This window comes from Quercus robur, chromosome 7 (assembly GCF_932294415.1).
Source record: "Quercus robur chromosome 7, dhQueRobu3.1, whole genome shotgun sequence".
NCBI lineage: Eukaryota > Viridiplantae > Streptophyta > Magnoliopsida > Fagales > Fagaceae > Quercus > Quercus robur.
Window position 1 is genome coordinate 45,257,934 of NC_065540.1, and position 18,216 is coordinate 45,276,149.

Below are 18,216 nucleotides of genomic sequence, written 5' to 3' on the forward strand. Positions count from 1 at the left end.
GTATACATTAAGCTTGGTGGAAAGTATTGTTTCATTCCCAAATATGGTGTGTGAAACTCATAAATGAAAAATATAAATAGGTGGATCCTGAAAGGAAAATTAGTTTGACTGTGGACCTGTATTTAGAACCCCAACAACCCAAAACAGGTTGTGGACATGTTATAGACAATTTCAAGTCCAAGAATGAAGACAAATTTGACCGCCAACCATCTCATTACTCCTTCAAGGACACAAAATTAATACCCACAATAACCAAACAGTAAACTCAAATAGCATATACAAAAGGTGTTTATCGGTTATGAGAAAAATTCTAAGTGGGTGCTTAGAAAATGGAGCCTTTGACATAGAAATTTGAGATACAAGTAGTGCGTATACTAGATCTACTTGGTCAGAGTGATATATGCAATACTGATTTTTTGTCTGACTTTTCGGATTTTTAGACATTGGCTTCTTGGCTTGGTTGGACATTTCGTTCTTAAAAATCAGTATCACTAGCATTTTTTATTTTGTGCATTTTCAATTTATATATACATTATTATTTTAAAAATAAAAAGTAAATTATCTCTATTCATCTAATTTACGCAAATTTCTCATTAGTTTGGCACTAAAAATAATATAGCTAATCAAACAAGCAACGAATCACAATTTTGTGGATTTAGTACATCAAAGGAAACATAGCTTAATACACATTTCCTATGATTTCACTTCCTGAGTTCTGTATTTCTGTTATTGCCCATTGGTCTAAGGCCCAAGCCCAAGATCAACAGGCCGTTATGGGATCTATCTAATTCCTTTTCTTGGTGACGTAAACAGCAAACTCACTTGCTCGAGGTATTTTTGGGGTACTATAAAGTTATAATCAACACAAGTATGCTTCATTTTGTTTTGGTGTTAACAAAAAATTAAGATATCTTTCTCTTTATTTTTTTAGGCACCATGCTTTGTAAATTTGGAAACAATATGTTTCATTTGCACAAAAGATTGGATGATGTACAATTCCTTCAACACATAATAAAATTTGGTATGGAGAAGAGGTTAGCTTGCTAATCAAGCTTTTGATCATGAAGAGCAAAGCATATAGACAATTTGAAACCTGAAGCCTGAAGGTATGACTCATTTTATATAATATTCCAAAAATGTCATACTTAGAATGTTCGAATATTGCTCATTCAAGACATTGTTTATAATATAACAATTAAATAGATTGAACATTTGAAAATTGAAATTAAAGATATATTTCACCATCGGAAATTTTAATCACAAGGAATATCCCATTTTAAAAGAACAATCTCCCAAGAGCATTTGTTGTTTAGAAACAAGAAAAATCAATTATATTCAAAATATGTCTATTTCACAAATATATAGATTTCATATTTCCTTGATAATATGACTACAAAGTACAAATTGTAAATTATGCATGGTTCAGGTTAATCTATTTTTCCTTTTTTATTTCTTATTTTAGCTTCACATCCGATCTTAGTAAGAAAATATAGGCCAAGTAAATTCGCTTACACTATGTTCGATTCATCTTCAGAAATGGAAGTGAAAAGATTACAAATTTTTAAAATTTTGTGTTTGATTTGTCAAAAGGGAGAAAAAGAAAAGAAAATAAATTTAGAAGTCAATCTTTAACCCAACATAATAGTAACAAATACCTAAATCTAGAAGTCAAAAGAGTACATTGAGTGGATTTAGCCTAACTAACATCCAAAAGGAATCAAGGTTTAAGTGTGAAATGAGATTAATAACTAAAGCTGGTTCTTTTTTGTTTACAATAACTATGGAATTAAAATTTAAGGGTTTGGAAATTTTTGAAGTAGTCAAGCTTTATCAAGTTTTAATGAGTCAGTAGATATCACAAGTGCATCTTGTGAACTAAAAAAATGTTGCAATAGCAACACATATTCTCTACCAAAGTCACCAGCAAGTTTTGAGAGAGCCATGCATGCCCTATGAGAAAGACTGATTCAAACAAGGGATTGCAAACAAGCAACTAAGCCAATTTCATGGCCGATTCAATGTCTTTCTTTGTTGCTTTGACATCATGGATGTAGTCAAATTCAAACTCTGACATCTCACTAGTAAAAGAGGTTTTAAGTTAAAGGAATAACTTTTTCTTGGACAGAAATATCTTCCACGAAAACCTGAAACTTCATAAACAAGAGGCGTAAAGTGTATATCAAATTATGTGAATCTCAATGAACAATGGAGGCCAAATTCACGTGGTGATATGATATAAGTGGCAATTTATACACAATACTCACCAATATCCCCCTGTCATTTTCAATTTGATATAGAACAATCTTCAGCCTTCAGTCCTCATACGACATTATGGCCATACATCCCCCTCAGTAGATATGACAATTTGGAAATATAAAATACCAAAATTTCAAAATAAATGGACATTCGGAACCAGCAATTGATGGCTAAAGCAAACCTCTTCATAGCCTTCCACTTCCATCAAATTCAACTTTTCACATTGTCAGCTTACCAAATATTCTAATGTCATTAGGTATTCCACACATGCGGCAAAGAGATCAAACTTCAAATATTTTTAATTAAACAATAAAGAACAACAGAAAGTTTCATTTGAGTAACTAAAATATCCAAGAATCAAAGACAAATAATCCATAACACGATTGAAATTACTAAAACATTGTGCAAATTAGATAATACATGAAATATGAATGAAATCATAAATAGAAGCACACATCACTCAATTACCATTACAAACTTAATTCACACCACAATATTATAAAGCTTATTTACAATACAGGAGAAGGTTGAGACTTTCTGTGCTACTTGTTATTGCTAAATTGATAAGCTACAACATTTTAAACCATGGAATTGTTAGATGAGTATAATTTGAAGAAAACTGGTACTAATAAATGTATATCTTAATTTTTTTTTTTAAGCACCATACTTTGTAAATTTAGAAGTATATTTGTCTAGTGTATCAAGACGGATGGGCTTAATCTACAAGAAGTTTAGTTAAAATTAAGATATCGGGACATCAGATGATGGATTAACAACAATTCCATTATAAATAAATTGCTTATCAATAGCTAGAAAAGTATACTTTCAAAAGAAAGTTCACCAAAAGGGTGGAAATATTAGCCTTAACAAAAGCTATGCTGAATATAGCTAATGAAATGATGATTTTGATCATTTATTAAATGGACTTTAGTTAAGTCCTCTGGACTAAGTAGTATATAATTGTACTTAAAAAAGGCTAAACTACCAACAGTTTCCAAACCAATGAAATTTCTCTATGAAATGCCATTGTTTAAACTACCAAAATATGAATTGTAAATTATAAATTTATCTACTAATTTTTCACCGAAATATTTTGAATATCTTCTAATAATTCCTTCTTTTTTGAGGGAATTGTTGGTTGAGCCTTTACTAATTTGTTATAACAGTTCTCAAACTTTCTTAAGATAAAAAGCAGGGCTATCATCTTAGAAAAGAAAAATGTAGAGTCACCATAACTGAAGAACTAAGATGCAGGCTGCCAATCTCTAATATTGATATTCCAATTTTTTAAAATCTATGAACAAAGAACTTCAGCCCCCCTAAGTTTGAATCCTGATTCCATCCCTAGTTGCTAGATTTGAATCACAAGGAGAGGCAAAGAGAATTAAGCCTCACATTTTATCAATGGTTGATTTTGTAGGCTAAAGACTTCTCTTATATGGATATACTCTACCTAACAAGAGTGGTTAAGTTCCACAGGTGAAGATGATCAACCAGACGTGGAGGAAAGGAGGAGTTACAGTAGCTTGTGACTTTGTAAAATGAGATTGGTGTTGCAGTAGTGATACTGGTGAGTGAGTGAGTGTGAACAAATCTTTTGTAGCAAAAGAAAACATAAGACGAACAGAAGCCTATAATACGAGACAGGAAAGTGCAATGTTTCTTCTTCACTGTTTCCTATTCTTTTCAGTCAACATCAGTGCTTCAGAATTTCACAAAGGTAGGCCCTTTGCTTGCTTGCTTGCTTCTTTAAAAATTAAGCCTAAATGGAATTCAAATACCAATTAAATTCCAACTTTGACAAGTTTTATGTACAATTTATTAAAAAAAAAAAATATCTCATTTTTTTTTTTTAAAATACAAGTTTACTTTAGGATACTTTTAACAAAAAGCTAAATAAGTTGATGCTAAATTCACTAATACCATGATATAATTTGGTGAATTTGTTTTATTCCTTAATGTAAATTGCCCTTTCATGTTTCTTTACAGTTTCTATTGCAAAGAATCAAAGATATAAAATGAAAGGCCTATAATTAAGGTGGTTTGGTTGTTCTTGTTTGGCTGCGTATGAGAAATGAAAATTATAAAGCCCAATTGAAATTCAAATGCACTTTAAATTCAAATACTATGGATTTGAAATGTTTGGTTTTTTGTGGATCACGTACGTGTAATTGTAAGAGAAATGCAAATTCCCGAGTGTGACAGTGTCCATATCTTAATTTAGATTTTTTCTTTTATTGGTCCCCTCATTGACATGAGAAATAATTCCAAGTCGATGCTTTCAAAATGGAGCCATAGTCCTGCTCCTTGACATAATGTTAACTAGTGCGTATACTAGACCTCCTTGGACAGATATGCAATACTGATTTTAATTTTTGCCTGACTCTTTAAACTTGGACATTGGCTTCTTGATTTGGGCTTGGTCATACAGCTCATGCTTAAAAATCAATTTCGCTTTCATTTTCATTTTGTGTATTTTCAATTTACATCTGTATCATTATTTTAAAAATAAAAAGTAAATTTTCTCTATTGATTACGTTACGCAAATTTATCGTAACTCTGGCACTAAAAATAATACAATAACACTGATAGCCAATATCCAACAAGCATTGAAACACTGTTTTGCAGATTTAGAACGTCAAAGGAAACAGAGCTCAACATTTTCTAAGATATCAATGATTTTGAAAAAGTCTATCTTGATGGGGTTGTGCTAAGTTTCATGTTTATTACTAAAACTTTCATACATGTGCCATGCTCCTCTAGCTCTATAGTCTTTCACCTTCCCAAATTTTAACAAATGATTTAAGACCTAAAGTGAAAGAGGCTATTTTTTGAGAGGCTTTGAATACAAATGAAAGAACCAAAAACCTATACCTCTAGAAATAATTAATGGACAAGGAGTTGCAGCAAACATGGTTAGGTGGCAACTTATGAAGCCAACATGCGTCCTAGGTCATGTGACTGTCACATGACCGGCCAAACTCACCAAATTCTCTAACCACAGGTAGAACTTAACCACTCTCTCTCTCCCTCTCTCTCCCCCAACCCAACTAAAACAAAACCCCAACCATCTCTCTAATTGACAGTCCCTCTCTCTTTTTTAGTCACCTTTTCTCTCACTCCACCATTGTTCACCACTGTCACTTGGTGGTGAGAGCCTCTGTTACTCCTACCCAAAAAAAATCAGGTTCCTTCTACTATTTATCTCATGATCTCAGCCTCCCTTGATTTTAATTTGTCCAACTCTTTGAGAAAAGAAAAACCTCCCTCTCACACAATCCACGTGAACCAACTCTCCACCTATCAGCTCACACTATCATCACCAATATAAATTCAACCCACCCCCCTTCAAACACAAAATAAACACAACAGTCTGGAGAAAATATTCTTTCTAAGTTGGCTTTGCTTCAAAGGAAAAAGTTGAGATTTTTTTTTTTTTTTTTTTTTTTTTTGCATTCAAAGGAAACTTAGGAAACAATGAAGCGACTACCAGGAATAAGTAAAATGCATTATAGTGAGACCAGAAGCACACATTTAAAGTGCAGATATTCTTGACTTGGAACCAAAAGTACTCCAGTCCAGGCCAACAATTTATCACTCATCACCATAATTCAAGAGCAATTAAACTATGAAAAGTCCCTTTTTGATACCTACCACTTTGACCAAAATTGCTCTATAGATTACCTCCATAGTGAATAAAAATTTCAAAACCTACATGTTCAAGTAAACCCAGTAAAAAATGATATTTCTTCAATGAATAATCTCCGATAATTCATACCCAAAAGAAACAAGAAGGCAATCCTAACATGCCAAGAACTTGGTATAACCTTACATATTTGTGCCTATAATCACAAGGTTAACTAGTAATCATTAAGTCAAAATCATGATCAAGACCATCCATCACTGACAGAGAGCATAAGTAGATCTCCATGCTGTTTTTTTTTTTTTGATAATTCAACAGCATGGAGATCTACTTATGCTGTCTGTTTCCTACAATCATAGGTGCATGTCGTGAGCTATAAACCATTGCAATGAAAATGTGTGTGACCTATAAGAAAGACAGATTCAAAAAAGGGCACACAATGAGACACTAAGCTAATTTAATGGCTAATTCAATGTCTCTTAGTTGCTTTGACATCATCATGGATTTCGTCACATTAAGACATCTCACCAGGGAAAGATGTTTAGCTAAAGGAATCCCTTTTCCTTAGAACAATCTTCCATGAAAACCTAACAAAACTTCAAAACAAGAGGAGTCAATTATGTTCAAAGTTGTGTGAATCTCAACAAACAATGGAGGAAAAATTTACATGGTATTATGATATAGATGGCGAACTATATACAATACTCACCAATATCTCCTCAGAATTTTCATCTTGATTTAGAACAATCTTCGGTCTTCGGTCCTCTTAGGGCATTAAGGCCATGCATCCCCCTCAGTAGATATGACAATTCTGAAAGTATAAAATACCAAAATTTCATAAGAAATTGACATTCGGAACCAGTAATTAATGGCTAAAGCAAACCTCTTGGTAGCCTTCCACTTCCATCAAATTCAACTTTTCATATTGTCGGCCTACCAAATATTCTAATACCATTAGGTATTTTACACCATACGACAAAAGATCAATATTCAAAAAAAATTTAATTAAAAGATATAGCACAACAGAGAGTTTCATTTGAGTTATTCCAATAACCAAGAAGCAGAGACAAACAATCAATAATACATGACTCAAGTTACTGAAACATTGTGCAAATTAGATAATACATGAAATATGAATGACATCATAAATATAAACACACATCACTCCATTAACCATTACAACCCTTAATTCACACCACAATATTATTAAAATTATTTACAATACAAGAGAAGGCTAAGACTTTCCGTGCTGCATGTTATTGCTGAATTGATAAGCTGCAACATTTTAAACCATGGAATCATTAGATGAGTATAAATTGAAGAAAACCCACTGGTATTATGAAATGTATATCCAATGGAATCATTAGGTTGAACATTGAAAATTAAAAATTAAAAAAATATATATATCTCACCAGTTGCAATTTTAAGCACAAGGAACATCCCTTTTTGAGATAACAATCTCCCAAGAACATCTGTCTATTTAGAAACAAGAAGAATCAAATATATTCAAAATAATGCCAATTTCACAAAAATATAGATTTCATACTTCCTTGATAATATGACTTCAAATTGCAAGCTATGTGTGGATTAATTTGTTTTAATTTTTTAATTTCATATTTTACCATCGCATCCACTCTAAGAAAGAAAATACAGACCAAGTAAATTCTTTAACACCATGTTCAGCTCACTTTTAGAGAGAGAAAATGAAAACCTTCTAGCAAAGACGATAATTTTGGGCAATCCCAAATCTTAAGTTTGCGAAGAGAACTTAGATTGGGAAGCCACTCCGGCAATACCACCAAGTGTTGGCAGATCCTTTAAGCCCTTGGGGTAAAGTCACTAATTGTGGCACTTGAAAAATACGAGTGTTCGAAGCCTGGTTGGGTAGTCATCGCCTTCCATAAAATTAAGTTTCTCACAATTTGCAATTTCTAGATATTCCGAAATTGGGTATAACACAAAGGAATTGAAATCAAACAAACCCCAAAACTTCTGCAGCTACAGAAACCAAGAAAATCACAATGTCCCAGAAAGTTTACCACAAAAACTGTGAAATAAAATAGGAGAAAGAGAGAGAGAGAGCTGGTGGAGAGAGCAGAACAGAGTAGAGTGGAAAGGCGAGGTCTTTTGAAGGCATTGAGACGAAGATTGTTCATAAGTGAAGGTGTAAAGAAACCCATTTTCGTAGGGATTTCTTGAGAAGGTAGAGAAAGTGAGAAACCCATTTCTGATAATTCCACTTTCTGTGTTCTGTACTTCGGTAGAGTTCTGTTGTTGCTGTCATTGTTGTGATGTTCATGGTTTTTCTTCGTGCTCTTCTTTGGAACTTTGTAGTTTTCTTGGCCCAAGCCCAAGATGAATGGGCCATTATTGGTTTGATTTTTTTTTTTTTTTGGGGGGGGGGGGGGGGTGGGGGTTTTGATCTTTTTGTTATACCTTTTCTTTGTGTCAGTAATAAATTCATAATCAGCACAACAGCAAAAGTATATTTCAAACCACTCATCTAACAAATCTGACCTGATGTCTTGGATTGATAAAGTAATAGGTTGGGTTAGGTCCAATTTTATATTTATTTTTATTATAAGCTTAGGTTGGGACGAATTTGATTTGGCGAAATTATCAAAAACATAAACAATTCCAACCTACACTATTGATAATTTGAAAATTATATTTTTAACTTGTCAGTTTGATTTATTTTGAATTTTAAGACTTTGTTGGAATATGATGCTCAAATGTGTAAATTGCAATTATATATTAAACAATTAGTCTAAGATTTATTTGGAATATGCTTCTTGTTATTATTACTTAGAGGCTAACGGAAGAATGAAAATTTATTTTTATCACTAGATAGCGTTAATACTGAGAATAGTTCTCATTAATAAAGTATTTGGTTATACTAGTTCTAGTCACCCTCAACATTGTAAGCCAAAGACTTAATTAAAAGATCCCTAATAAAAGTTTCACAAACCCAAAACTTGAAGGAGATAGGCCACCCAATGAAATTTTCAGTTTAAACAAGGACATACTTTTTCATAGCTTTTAGATGTCTTAGTTGATTATGATTAACTTGTGACTTATTAAGAATTTATCCTCCTAAAAAATGAGTAGAACTAGAAGAGGGGAAAGAATTTGCACATACCTAAACATCCTCTATGCCTATGTGAATATTAATCACTATGGTAAGAGGTTATACTTGCCATGTCCTTACTAGTATCTTCCAAGAATTTTTAATACAAGCTATGACAATTTCAATCTTCAATCCTCTTAGGACTGTGAGACTACACAATCCCCTCCAATAAAGATGACAACCCGTTGGGTGTATAAAACTCAAAACTTACAAAATGAATTAATATTGGGAAGTAGCAATTGAAGGGTAAAGCAAACATCTTGCTTGGTAGTCTTCCACTTCTATCACCATTAAGCTTTTCACAGAGTTGGATTTACCAGAATTTTCAATGTCATTAGGTAATTCATACCATATGGCTAAAAAGATCAAATTTCCACAAATATGAATAAAAAAAATTGAATAAACATATAAAACACACAAAAATTCTCATTTGGGTAACTCCATACAAGTAGAGAAAAACACACAATAATAAATATCTCTTATGATACTAAGGAATGAGGAAATTGAAAAACCTAAGCCCTTCCCCAAAGTAAAGCCATAGCCAAACATTGTTGGAGGCTTGGATCCACATACTACATAAAACACTAATAGCTAGTCTAACAAGCATTGGTCAAAAAACTATTTTGCAAATTTAGGATAGTAAACAAAGCAAACCTGAACATAGTGATAGATATAACTGATGCTAAAGACTCATAAATGATGCTTTCTTTGATCATTAAGATTACTATAATATTAAAACAAAGAATTATAATTCATTATAAAGTATTCAAAATTATTTTACAAGATAAACCAGCCAAGAATGATAGGAGATTTAACTTTCCTAACAGTTTAGTCCCAATACCGACTAGAAAGACCCAATTCTTCTTAGATAATCAAAAGGCATTTTCACTTGAAACAACTTAAATTGTTAAGATTTGCAAATGCTTAATTCACATCAAGAGCAACATTAGTATTTGTAGAGCTCGATTCTTGTAATCTCAAGTGCAAAGATCCTTCAAGTCACTTCATGTGTTCAAAAGTGGCCAGGTAATTTGACATCAACCATATATGAGTATAATTCATCTATTCAAGAATATGACATTGATACTCTTTTTCTTCCAAATGACTGTCTTCTTAAGATCATGCTATCTTATCAAGGATTCCATCATTTTCGAACAAATATTGTCTAGCTTCAGGTTTGTGACGAGAAACTTCCCCATCTCTGAAGTAGTTGCTTTCATCCTTGATGATGACTCCATGTTCACAAGCCAGTTCTTCAGACTTAAGAGCAAAAGCCTCTGCCAAATTGCATCCCCCATTCAGCCTTTTTACTAAAGGATGCAAGATTACTTTTCAACTCATTTGCATGCATACCCCAAAACTAGTTACCTGAAAAGTAAAAAATTATTCGAAGGGAAAAAATTAAAACAATACAATATTACCTCATTGACCAAAGAGGAAACAGGTAAATTAAGATGATAGTGAAAACAAATCATTTATCCAGTGCACGATCATCTTACCAGAATACTTGGCGCTCTTGACACTGCCAGTTTACATGAGCTTCTGACTGTGGAATGCCTCATTATATGTTTAGTTGATAAATAAATCATTTACCTGAATAAAATGGAACAAAATTACTGAAAATATGAAAATCCAAAAATAATATTGTACACAAAAGATTTCAGCCCCTTTTCTTGTCCATGATAAAATTTATTTATCCATCTATAATGTATTCAAGAGCTTCCACAACCAAATTTTATGCAAAGATCAAATAATTGTCAACAAAAGCAATAGCCTTCTCAAAATTTCGACATAATTTTCAAGGAAATGCATCTAGGAAGATTTATTAAGAGCCCAATCATCTTACCCAAATACTTGGCTATCTTGGCACTGTCAGTTTGCATGGGCTGCTCACTGTCGAATGTCTTATTTATATTTATGCTTCAATTGCTACATGAATCTTCTTCTTTTTTTCTTAATTGCCTTTTGTCTTAATCTTTCCACTCAGTTTATGATCTGTCTTCATGTTGTTAAGAAGACTGCAGAAATTTTAGATATTGACACCATCAATCACAAAGTGACACCATGCACTTGAAACCCCATATGCACAAATTCACCAAGAAAAGTGGATGCCCTTCTCATTATATGATAAAATATAAAGTCTATATAGACATAAATGAGACAATATATTTCAAGGTTACCACTAATTCAATAGAAATATGGCCCTTTATGATTGAAACCGTGACTTTCGCAAGAAAAATCTATAGGAAGAGGGTAGCAACCAATAATTTGGTTCATTATTTCAAGTTAGTAGATACTCAGCTATGAAGTTTTCTCTAATGTTCTTACACACACAATGAGAGTACAATTAATAGAACACAACTGCACAGAGAAACTATCTCCATGAAAAGGTGAGGTAGAAGTGAGGTGAATATTAATTCAAAATGGTTACTCCTAAAGTGACTGGCAGCATGACTTTTAAAAAAATAATATTTCTCTAAGAACCTTGCAAGCTTATTAATGCCCCTCATTATCAAAAGTGACAGAAGGTTGACTTTATCCTTGATCTGGAGCAGTCATGTTCTTATCATCCTCAGTCATAAAATTGCATAGAATTTCATTGCATTCCCACCATAGGTGACCTCATCCATATGTCCAAAACGTTGCCATGATTTTGGACTTGGAAATAAAAGGTAATATGGGCAGGTAAATGGATTTCCTCCATGCTACAACTGATAAGATACAGCTTATAACATATAAACAAGGAGGTTAAACATGACTAGATGTATTGTCTTCAACCTGGTGAAGAAAATTTATGAATGAGATTGGTAGAATGAGGAATGAATTCTTGTAAGTTCTTGTGTTATTATTCATGATTGTACATCTTGGAAGGTGTCAACTATCATATGATCCAAGTTAACATTGGAGGAGAAGGGCAGCTACCTAAAAAATCCAAACATGCAGGATGGTATTAAAGCATAAGAATATCGAGAAAGATAAATATTGAGAAAGATAATAACAGAGTGCAAATAACTCAACACTCTTTTCTTGTCTACATTGAGTAAGTTGTAATAATATAGGCTCCAACGATGAAACAAACTGCAAACCCAATCAATATAGGTTAACATACGGAGATTTGGCCACCTATAGTTTTTGGGTATATTTTCTTTAAATGACAGAAAATTATGATGATACTGACAACTTTGCAGTTGCAATTTTAGTTAATGTGTTAATGAAACTTGAACAACTAACACCACAAACATTTAAAGTGCAAGAAATTTTGGACTCAGAACCAAAAGCACTCCAAGGCAACAATTGCCATATCAAATCTAATGTACACCCAAAAAAGGGAAAAAAAGAATTTTTTTTTTTTTAAAGTAAAAGAAAATGGAAAATCCGAACATGCCAATCACTAAGTGTGGTCTTATAAATTTATGCTATAGTATACATACAAGGTTCATTAGTACTCATTTTCTAGTGGACCTCTTAGTACGATTTGAACCCAGATGAAATTCTGACTATCTGTTAGAGAAAAAAGAACGAATGGATCTTGTAGGATTCCTAACTGTCATTACCATCTATGGAGTGAACTGGTAGCAAGATTCTCCATTACTGACAGACAACATCAGTAAATATCCATGCTGCTATTTATATTCATAAGATGCCTAATTCTAAATTGCTATCACTAATATGGTGATGCAAACAGTTTTAATATTCACTATTACATGTTGCTAAGTACAAAATATTAATAATTGTAGCTTAATGTTAAATAAATAGAAAACATTTATAAAGAAAAAGTGAGTATTTGGAAAAACCTTACTGCAAGGACTAAAAGATAGTAGGAGCTCCTATCCATGACAATTGACAAAGCAACATCAAACGATGTGATATGGCTTGGTCCTGCATTCTTGAGCAAAAATTTTGGAGATAATTCAATGTCTTTATTTGTTGCTTTCACATCATCATGGATTTTTTTACATTCAAACTCTAAAATCTCACCAGGAAAAGAAGTTTTAAGCTAAAGGAATCCCTTTTCCTTAGAAGAATCTTCCACGAAAACCTGAAAAAACTTCAAAAACAAGAGGTATCAATTATATTCGAAATTGTGTGAATCTCAACAAACAATAGAGGCCATATTTACAGGAAACTTATACACAATACTCACCAATATCTCCTTGGCATTGTCATCTTGATTTAGAACAATTTTCAGTCTTCAGTCCTCTTTGGGCATTAAGGCCACTCAATAGATATCACAACTTTGGGTGTTTAAAATACCAAATTTTCAAAACAAATTGACATTCGGAACCAACAATTGATGGCTAAAACAAACTTCAAGGTAGTATTCCACTTCCATAAAATTCAAATTTTCACATTGTTGGCTTATCAAATATTCTAATGCTATTAGGTATTTTACATCACATGAAAAAAAAATTTCAAACTTCAAAATTTCTTTTTTAATTAAATGATAAAGCAAAACAAAGAATTTCATTTGAATAACCCCAATAACCAAGAAGTGGAGACAAACAATCAATAACATGCACACACATGACTCAAGTTACTAAAACATTGTGCAAATTAGATAATACATGAATTACAATTGAAATCATAAATATAAACACACATCACTCCATTAATCATTACAAACACTATATGCACACCACAATATTATTAAAATTTATACAATACAAGAGAAGGCTGAGATTTTCTGTGTTGCATGTTACGGCTGAATTGATAAGCTGCAATGTTTTGAAGCATGGAATCATTAGATGAGTATAAATTGAAGAAAATCCACTGGTACTAAGAAATGTAAATCCAATGCAATCATTCACTAGATTGAACACTGAAAATTAAAAATTAAAAAAATATCTTACCAGTGGCAATTAAAAATTAAAAATAGCTTGAAGAAGTGCATTGAAATGCTTCATTAGGGACATTGAGCATGAGCTCAATATTGGTGCCTTTAAGGGCTTGGAAAGCACCATAGTTTTGGCCATAGAGTCGCAACGTTCCGATGTTATATTGTTTGTACATATTTATAACTTCTCCTGGGGACAGTAAGTTGTGGCCAAGCATTCCATAGCAAACACCTATCTTGGCAGCTGATTAAAATAGAACATGTCAAATTTTGTGTCTTGACAATATTTCCATCATATGCTCACAAAGTACATAATAAATCTACAGTCAATAACTACCTGATTCATACAGTGTTGAAATTTAAGTTTATTTATCATAGCATATCATATTATTAATTCAAAATCAAATCATTTGTTGGATTGTCGGGGACGATAGCAAGCCTCGATACTATAGCCAAGACGTTTGCAAAAATTGCAAAATAGTTTGTTGGATTATTGGCGACAATTATTGTAACAAGAAGAAGACATTTCCTTGTTCTTCATTTAGAAGCAAAATATGAAAAAATGGACTACAAAAATGAAATCTACGTGAAAAACTAGATAAGGAGCACCAGAGACAATGACTGAGAGACGTCAGAGATTCAATGGCAAATGACTGCGCGGTAGCTGTGATAGCGAAAGCAACTGTGAGTTTGGAGTAACACCAAAGAGAGATAAGACTGCTAAGAAAATGTCAGAGCAATAACTCTAATACCATGTTAGAAATACTGAATGAATTATATTGTATTTCACAAGTAATAAAATATACATGAGTTCCTTTATATATGAGGTAAAATGTGCAGTACAAGTATGTGTGCTATACAAGTAAAATAAGGTGGGCCTACTGCCCATAGCCTTTTACAAGTTAACAGTCATATATACACTTATGGTTAAATCTACATGTATAGTTAGACTTTAACCCTATGTTTGGATTGTGGGAGATGAGGGGAGACTAGAAGAGAGGAAAATGGAAGATGACTAGAATACAATAAATTTTTGTATATTCAACACTTTCCTCTCTCCCCCCATCTTTCTCCGTTTCAAACATAGTGTAAAAGTATCATACTACCCTATAACTTTTTATGAGATCATTTTTACCAAATTTATAATGCAGACTCAATTATACCAAATTTATAATTGGAGAGACATTTAATATATATTACCCATGCATCTGTCATTATCATGCTAAACAAACATTAAGATGATTAGAAATTATTTTCTCTATAAGTTTATAAAATATTCAAAATCATGGTTTTATTATGCTTTATAAACAAACTAAAAACATGACTAGAAGTGGATATTAATTTTTTTTTTTTTTACTAAGGTAACATCTAGCATACAATACACAAGAATAGAGTCCATGTTACCACTTTATTGGTTTTCTAAGATTATCTCTCATGTCATACATGTTAAATGTTCCAATAATGCTGCATACACAAATAATTTCACAATTTTTTTTTACAACTTTTGAGGTGATAGGTTATGAATAGTATAATTTCAAATAGAAACATAATTGGCATTACTTTATTGTATATTAATCATTATTTGTCACTTAAGCTATTGTGAAATTTTTTGTGATCTCCACTTATCGAAATTGTTCAAGCAATACATGGAATATATATGTATGGTTTATGAGAATTTATAAAGTGATCTTATAGAGGTTTTATTTTGTAAGAAGGTCTAGGGACAATTTTTGCCACAACTCTTGAGTGGTTGACTGTAGTAGTAGAGAAAAGGAGATGGATTTATTACCACTCATAGTCGACCACACATCAAGTTGTGGCAAATGGTGTGCTTTCAGAAGAATTATTTACTTTGTATAACGTGCAAAAGGAGTGAGAGAGAGGGAGAGAGAAAGAGGGACCTATTATGTCTAGGCTAGCCATTCGCAATTCCACATTACAAACATTAGCATTAAGGACATCGTTGAAGGGCTGTTCCCAGTTGAATAAGACTTATCCATTGACAAAAACATAGAAGAGAAATGTAGACTAAGAGCTTGGATTGAAAGCAATTATGCTTCCAATACTATTTTTATAGAGAGAGATGCTTGTGCTTGAGATTGAGATTTTTGAGTGACTATAGCTAGTCAAGCACTCCATGGAAATGGATTGTTTAATAGTTATATGCCACCGCAATTTAACCCATCAAGCACTCCATGGAAATTAAGTAACACTAAATTATCTACGGCAACCTAGTGCATCACTTAAAGCTCGTCTAACTGGTTGTTATTTTGGACATTGTCTTTCCTCAAGAAAATGTTAAGCTTCTCTACCTTGCGATTTGAGAATGTTTACATATTGAAATGACTTATCTCATCATAACCGGTTGCCTTTCTACGAGGTCATTATAGGTAATAGTAGCTCTAATATAAGTTCTTGTGTGATAGTTCTTGGTGATTGTTCATTCTCATCAAGTCAAGAGCCAACAAGTTTCTTTTTAGCATAGGTAGAATTCCAAATCCCTTATACAATAATAAAAGATTGTACTAATTGAGTTAATTGTTGGAATTTGCATATCACTAACATTTTGATTTTGAAATTTTCAATTTGCATATGCTATGATAATAACTAACATACACAAATAGTTCATCTTATGTTATGAAAAATACCTATTAACTCCAGCCCCCAACCAGGAAAAAAAAAAAAAAAAAAACACAAGTCAATCCAACAAGCTCTGAAATAATATTTTGTAGATATTCAATACATCAATAAAACATACCTAAACATTACATTAGAGATAAATGATTCTTAATAATATTACATCAGAGATATTACACTCATATTTATTGTCTACGAGGTTATTACTTCTTATTTATTGTGAGTTAGCAAAAACTCTTTTTATAATAATACTTGTTATGCACCATAATAAGTGGCTCTTATTCCTTAATGCACTTAATAAAGCCCTCTTCTTAACTGAAATTGACTTGGAACTTTGGCTGTTTGTTTGGAGAAAAGAGCCCCCAGTGTTTCTCAAAATTTGGAGTCTTGTTGTTCTCATCAAACGTGGCAAACACATAAGTTTCAATAGGCCTTCCGGGCTTCTTGGTGTCCCTCCCTTCACATGTTGAACCAAATTGGTAATGTAAGTTCTTTCGTTATCAAGTGATGTTGCTACTCCACCATCTGAAGGCCAACCACTCTCTAATATAACAATCACCAATGATCCCACGTTGGCCTTCTCTAAAGCCGAGTAAACAGTGTCAAGAAGGGCGTCGAAAAGGTTGCGATAATTTAGTGGGGGATCACTCACTACAGGTGAAGGAGCTGTGAAAAGAGCATAGTCAAGATGAATGTCTTTGGTGTTACTAGTGTAACTAAATATGGGTACAAGTTAACAAGTAATGGGGACCCGTTGTTCACTAAGAAGCGAATGACAAGATCAAGAATTGGCCTATAATTGGCTCTGAATGAGCCTTTTGATGGGGGGAAAGAATCTTGTGAAAGGACTCCAGTGTCAATGGCAGCGGAAACTTTGATTTGGTTTAGTCCAGCCCCAGAAATTGCGTTTTGAATGTTTTGCATGGCGGGGACAAGGAATTGTGCAAATGAATCCGAAGGCTTTACTTCTTTTCCAACTGCAATGTATTTGAATTTGACATTTCCAAAGTTTTTCACATTGTTTTGGACCCAAGCATTTGCATTGTTTTGGCTTGAAGCAATCTCTTGAAGCTTGTCATTTGGAAGGCCTAGCATGAGCTCAATATTGGAGCCTCCAAGGGCTCAGAGAGCATCTTGGTTTGGATCATAGAGTCTCATTCTTTGGATGTTGTTTTGTCTATAGAGAGCTACAACTTCTGTTGGTGGTGGTAGGTTGTTACCAAGCATTCCATAACAAACACCAACTTGGGCACCTGCGTTAGATTAGACAATAAGTCAATGGTTCTACATACATAAATATGCTTATGCAATTTATCTCAGTCAGGGACTCAGGGCAGGAATGTTATAAATATATTGAAAGTGGAAGATTCTTTGGGTTTGTAGGCTCGCATAATATAATAATATATTAAAAGTGAAAGATTCATTGAATAATAATAGTAATGTTAGAGATATTACACGTAAGCCTTACAAACTGACGTGTTACCAATTATAAAAAATAATAATTCAAATATTCTTTCATTAAGTTGTTAAAATCCATCAATCACATTAATGTGAAATTTATAGTAATAAAAATAAGGACTAGCATAGCATTTTCTACAAGATATATTATATGATTAAGTAATCATGGAAATTTTCAATTGTTCAGCTAATTGTTGCCACTTGCCACAACCATGAATTGACTATTTTGTCTTCTAACTTCCCAGTTGAATCCACAATGAA

At 32.7% G+C, this 18,216-nt stretch overlaps 1 protein-coding gene, 2 long non-coding RNA genes and 1 pseudogene across 6 annotated transcripts in view; 1 reads left to right on the forward strand and 3 right to left on the reverse strand.

The window, feature by feature from the left end:
* Positions 1 to 18,216, forward strand: part of LOC126693644 (uncharacterized) — a 76,646-nt gene that overhangs the window by 23,017 nt on the left and 35,413 nt on the right. Inside the window, exon 2 of the long non-coding RNA XR_007645442.1 lies at positions 11,699 to 11,773. This is a non-coding gene — a long non-coding RNA (uncharacterized LOC126693644). The remainder of the gene's footprint in view (positions 1 to 11,698; positions 11,774 to 18,216) is intronic.
* LOC126693649 (uncharacterized) lies at positions 5,975 to 8,217 on the reverse strand. Of its 2 annotated transcripts, none has more exons than XR_007645450.1 (3): positions 7,312 to 8,217; positions 6,609 to 7,174; positions 5,975 to 6,486 (listed from the first exon to the last, which is right to left on the reverse strand). It is a non-coding gene; the product is annotated as an uncharacterized LOC126693649 (long non-coding RNA). The 2 variants fall into 2 exon arrangements; XR_007645451.1 differs by having other exon boundaries at positions 5,975 to 6,495.
* Positions 9,704 to 18,216, reverse strand: part of LOC126693641 (DNA repair protein recA homolog 2, mitochondrial-like) — a 51,335-nt gene continuing 42,822 nt past the window's right edge. For 2 of the 3 annotated variants that reach the window (XM_050389699.1, XM_050389700.1), the window contains exon 9: positions 11,327 to 11,510. The gene's annotated coding sequence lies outside the window, so the exon portion shown is untranslated. Of the gene's footprint in view, positions 10,395 to 11,326; positions 11,511 to 18,216 lie in introns of those variants that run through there. The other variant, XM_050389703.1, reaches the window with a different exon arrangement.
* Positions 16,735 to 17,747, reverse strand: LOC126693640 (glucan endo-1,3-beta-glucosidase, basic isoform-like; annotated as a pseudogene).